General features: G+C 47.0%; 1 pseudogene; it reads left to right on the forward strand.

Moving 5' to 3' along the window:
* Positions 1–4,942: 4,942 nt before the first annotated feature.
* Positions 4,943–5,762, forward strand: LOC131742184 (2-iminobutanoate/2-iminopropanoate deaminase pseudogene; annotated as a pseudogene).
* The last annotated feature ends 204 nt before the right edge of the window (positions 5,763–5,966 follow it).

Below are 5,966 nucleotides of genomic sequence, written 5' to 3' on the forward strand. Positions count from 1 at the left end.
TAGTATTATAGTGGGACTTCCCTGGTGGCACAATGGTTAAGAATCTGCCTTCCGGTGCAGGGGACATGGGTTCGAGCACTGGTCTAGGAAGATCCCACATGCCTCAGAGCAACTAAGCCCGCAAGCCACAACTACTGAAGCCCGCACTCCCTAGAGCCCACGCGCTGCAACTACGAAGCCCACGCACCGAGAGCCCATGCTCCGCAACAAGAGAAACCACCACAATGAGAAGCCCAGGCACCACAACGAAGAGTAGCCTCTGCTTGCTGCAGGTAGAGAAAGCCCATGCGCAGCAACGAAGACCCAACGCAGCCAAAAACATTTTAAAAAATTAAAAATTTTTAAAAAGAATAGTATTATAGTAATAATATCAATACTATTGTGATGTTATGATGATGATAATAATACTACCTACCTCACGGAACTGAAGTAGGTACTATTCAACAAGATACTCCACATAGAGTGCTTAGCCCAGAGCCTGGCTTATAGTAGCTGCTCAATTAATGGAGTGACCATCCCTGTGCTCAATTAGATTATAATCCGGAGAAGGGTAATAATAAATAAGAAAATGACAGCTTTCACCTAATCTACAGAACATCTACCATGTGTTTGAGGTATGGGCTCCTGACATCTAATGCCGTACGTCTAATCTTCATAACCAAGCCAATTTCACCATCTCCATCTTACACAGGAAGAAACAGACTCAGAGAGAGCTGTATGACTTGTCCAAGCCATACGGTACCCGGTGAGGCAGAATCTGACATCAGCAGAAAGGCTTAACCAGCCCCCGTCTGACCGTGGGGACATGTGCAGACACTTGCTCCTAGCCGACCCCACACGTGATGTGCCACTGAGTGGAGGTAGGGGGTCAAGGGAAAGAAGAGGGCAGGTGGGCGGGGGTGCAAGATACCTCTGCTTCCTCTGACCATCCCTCCCACCTCCTGAGATAAGAATCCCTCTCTCTGCCACCTCCCCAAAGCCTAGATTAGCTCTCCTTTGGGTGATATTGAATAAAATTCTCTCTGTCTAATGGCTCCCAAAAGATGATCTGTCTGTTTAATAATTTTTAGATGTTACACACATTGTTTAAGGATGAAGGTGATGGTGACATTCTGGCTTCACTGACCACCCCCCACTTTGATCCTCCAGAGTTGTATCTGGTCATTCTCCAAAACCCCCAGGTTCCAGAGAAATCTCTTTAAGTCCCCATCCCCTACCATCACCATACTGGAAGCCTTATGAAATAGTAGAAACGGCATGCATTTGGGAGTGAGATAAATCTGGGCTCCCTCTTGTCTCTGTCATTTCCTAGCTGTGTGACCTCGGGCAAGTCACTTGACCTCTCTGAGCCTCATTCATTTAGCTAATGCATATTTAGCAACGTGGTCAGGAAGAAAGTGACATTTATTCTGAGACTTGAATGGTGAGAAGACCTACAGGCACAGAAGCCTCGAGAAGGGAATAACTTTGGTGTGTGGAGCTGGTGTGGTGGGAACAGAGTGAGCCGGGGGAGAGAGGGAGATGAGGTCAGAGAGGCAGGCAGGGGCCAGACCACAGAGTGCCCAGTGACGAGAATCCCAACTTCTCACGCTTGTGCGCGTTTGGTGGGATGATGCATAGATCTAGCACAGGACCTGGCATACTGTGGGCGCTCAATACGCAGTAACTATCATGATGATGAGTTTTCCTTGTCCTCCTCCTCCTCCCAGGGACCCTCGTGTCCGTCTCCTGCCTCTTAACCCCCTCTGCCCCACGGTCTCTCCCTGATCCCGGGAAAAGGACAAGGAGTCAGCAAGTATCACAGCAGGAAGGAGGAAGCATTCCCCATTCTCTCCCCCGCCCCAAACCCTCCCACCGTAGCCCAGTGATTTTCCTGCCTCTCACAAGGCGATTTTATTAAACATCTCGAAAAAATATTCTCTCACTCCCTCTCTCTTTATTTATAAAAATCAACTTAACACCCTGCTCCTTTGTTCTATTTGGAAACTGGAACAGCCTGGTTTATATTTAGCTGAAATCCTGCTCCTTTCCCCACAGATTCCAGCACAGCCCAATGAGCTAGAGGGGCTAAGGAAGGAGAGGGGGAGAGGGGGCTGGGGGAGGAAAGGGCCATGGGAAGAACAGGAGGTGCTGTCCCCCAGGGGCCCAGGTCTCCGCTAAATCCGAAGGACCTGGAAGGGTAGGAGCTGAACAGTCCTTCCCAATACTTGGGATGATCCAAGTCCGGGCTTTGCCCATCATCCTGTCACTCTCTAGTCCCATTCAGGTATCCCCAGAACAAGAGACGGGGAGATAGAATATGGAGAAGAAAGACCCCAACCCTAATCTGGAACCAGGCTTGGAAAGGCAGTATAAGGCGGTCATTAAGGATGTGGGTCTGGGTTCACATGCAAACTCTCCTCTGCCCCTCACGAGCTGGCTGCCACCAGGGAAGTTGATGTGCTCGTTACAGTGCCTGGCACATAAACAGTGGCCGTCATTATCAATCACTGTGGGCTGAAGGAAAGCTCTCACTCCTCAAACTTCAAGGCTCTCCTCAAAAGCTGCTTCCTCCGTGAAGCCTTCCCAGATTAAAACTCATCTCATGGGGCTTCCCTGGTGGCGCAGTGGTTGGGAGTCCGCCTGCCGATGCAGGGGACGAGGGTTCGTGCCCCGGTCCGGGAAGATCCCACGTGCCGCGGAGCGGCTGGGCCCGTGAGCCATGGCCGCTGAGCCTGCGCGGCTGGAGCCTGTGCTCCGCAACGGGAGAGGCCGCGACAGTGAGAGGCCCGCGTACCGCAAAAAAAAAAAACAAAAAAAAACTCATCTCTTCAGTGGCTTCCCTGGTGGCGCAGTAGTTAAGAATCTGCCTGCCAATGCAGGGGACATGGGTTCGAGCCCTGGTCCAGGAAGATCCCACATGCCACAGAGCAACTAAGCCCGCAAGCCACAACTACTGAGCCTGCACTCCGCAACAAGAGAAGCCACCGCAATGAGAAGCCCGTGCACCGCAATGAAGAGTAGGCCCCGCTCACCGCGACTAGAAAAAAGCTTGCGTGCAGCAACAAAGACCCAGTGCAGCCAAAAATAAAATAAATTAAATAAATAAATTTTTTTAAAAAGAAGAATCTGTGTATACATACACCCCTATGTTCAGAGCAGCACTATTCACAATAGCCAAGACATGGAAGCAACCTAAGTGTCCATCGACAGATGAATGGATAAAGAAGGTGTGGTACATGGGGCTTCCCTAGTGGTACAGTAGTTAAGAATCCGCCTGCCAATACAGGGGAAACAGGTTTGAGCCCTGGTCTGCAAAGATCCCACACGCCGCGGAGCAACTAAGCCCATGCACCGCAACTACTGAGCCTGTGCTCTAGAGCCTGCGAACCACAACTACTGAGCCTGTGTGCCACAACTACTGAATCCTGTGCACCTAGAGCCCATGCTACGCAACAGAGAAATCAGCGCAATGAGAAGCCCACACACCACAACAAAGAGTAGCCCCCACTCGCCACAACTAGAGAAAGCCTGTGCAGAGCAACAAAGACCCAACGCAGCCAAAAATAAATAAATAAATAAAGTTTTTTTTTTTAAAGATGTGGTACATATATCCAATGGAATACTACTCAGCTATAAAAAAGAACAAAATAATGCCATTTGCAACAACATGGATGCAACTAGAGATAATCATGCTAAGTGAAATAAGTCAGAGAGAGAAAGATAAATATCATATGATACCGCTTATACGTGGAATCTAAAATATGACACAAGTGAACCTATCTATGAAACAGAAACAGAATCATGGACTTAGAGAACAGACTGGTGGTTGCCAAGGGGGAGGGGGTTGAGGGAGGGATGAAGTGGGAGGTTGGGGTTAGCAGATGTAAGCTTTTATCTATAGAATGGATAAACAACAAGGTCCTACTGTATAGCACAGAGAACTATATTCAATATCATAGGACTTACCTGGTGGTGCTGTGGTTAAGAATCCGCCTGCCAATGCAGGGGACACGGGTTTGAGCCCTGGTCTGGGAAGATCCCACATGCTGCAGAGCAGCTAAGCCCGTGCACCACAACTACTGAGCCTGCGCTTTAGAGCCCACGAGCCACAACTACTGAATCCTGCACACCTAGAGCCCGTGATCTGCAACGAGAAAAGCCACCATAATGAGAAGCCCACACACCACAACGAAGAGTAGCCCCCACTCACTGCAACTAGAGAAAGCCCACGGGCAGCAAAGAAGACCCAACGCAGCCGAAAATATAAATAAATAAATAAATAAATAAATTTATTTTAAAATATATATCCTATGATAAACCATAATGGAAAAGAATATTTTAAAAAATAGGGCTTCCCTGGTGGCGCAGTGGTTGAGAGTCCGCCTGCCGATGCAGGGGATGCGGGTTCGTGCCCCGGTCCGGGAAGATCCCACATGCCGCTGAGCGGCTGGGCCCGTGAGCCATGGCTGCTGAGCCTGTGCATCCAGAGCCTGTGCTCTGCAACGGGAGAGGCCACAACAGTGAGAGGCCCGCGTACCGCAAAAAAAAAAAATGAATGCACGTATATGTATAACTGTATAACTGAGTCACTTTGCTGTACAGCAGAAATTAACATTATATATCAACTATACCTCAATAAAATAAAAAAAAACTATCTAGGTAAAGAAATTGTGGTGTGTCCATACAATGGAATATTATTCAGCCAAAAAGAGGAATGAAGTATTGACACGTGCTATAATGGGGATAGGCCTCAAAAATGTTATGCAATGTCAAAGAAGCCAGACATGAAAGGTCGAATATTCCATTTATATGAAGTGTCCAGAATAGGCAAATCCATAGAGAAGGAATGCAAATTGATGGTTGCCAGGATCTTGGGGAGAGGGAATGGGAAGTAGTAACTGCTTAATGGGTGCAGGGCTTCCTTTTGCAGTGACTAAAGATATTTTGGAACTGGATAGAGATGGTGGTTGTGTAATGCCACTGAATTGTTTGCTTTAAAATGGTTAATTGTATGTTAATTTTATGGTCACCTCAATTTAAATATATATACGTATCTGGGTTGACTTCATGGTCATGTTAATTGATTTGAAAAAACATTTGATAAAATTTACACCTAACCATGATTTGAAAACTAAAACAAACAAGTCAGAATAGAAGAGAACTTCCCTAACCCATTAAAAGGCAAGGCTTCAGAGACCCCGTGAGAGGGGAGTAGCAGCAGCATACGGGGTAGTTGTCTCCGCGGGGCGAGGGGCGGCAAGGAAAAAGGATTAGCAGTGTCGTCTTTGATCAGAAAGGTGATCAGCACCGCGAAAGTCCCAGCGGCCCTTGGTCTCCCCAGCCAGGCTGTGTTAGTCGACAGGACCATTTACATTTCAGGACAGCTAGGCATGGATCCTGCAAGTGGACAGCTTGTGCCAGGAGGGGTGGCAGAAGAAGCTAAACAAGCTCCTACAAACATGGGTGAAATTCTGAAAGCAGCAGGCTGTGACTTCACGAATGTGGTAAAAACAACTGTTTTGCTGGCTGACATAAATGACTTCGATACTGTTGAGGACACATCTACAAACAATATTTCCAGAGTAGTTTTCCTGCAAGAGCTGCTTACCAGGTTGCTGCTTTGCCCAAAGGAGGCCGTGCTGAGATTGAAGCAGTAGCTGTCCAAGGACCTCTCGTGACAGCATCCCTCTAAGTGGGCCCGGTGTTATTTAGTCTGGAATTTTAATAATGTTTTTAAATTAATGTCTTAATTTTTACAGTATTTGTTGGAAAGTGTAAGGTTGACTGAAATATCTGAAGTTATTATGGAAATACCATATAATAAGGGGAATTGAACATGAGTTGAAGATTAACGATGAATCTAGTTACTGATGTTATAAATTACACTTCTATAACACTCATTACTGGATGTGGGAAAAGAGACACACATTACATAGTTACTCAGAAAAATAAAAGGAAAGGGAAATAGCATGTAGGAAAGATGA

Source organism: Kogia breviceps, chromosome 15 (genome assembly GCF_026419965.1).
Source record: "Kogia breviceps isolate mKogBre1 chromosome 15, mKogBre1 haplotype 1, whole genome shotgun sequence".
Lineage (NCBI taxonomy): Eukaryota > Metazoa > Chordata > Mammalia > Artiodactyla > Physeteridae > Kogia > Kogia breviceps.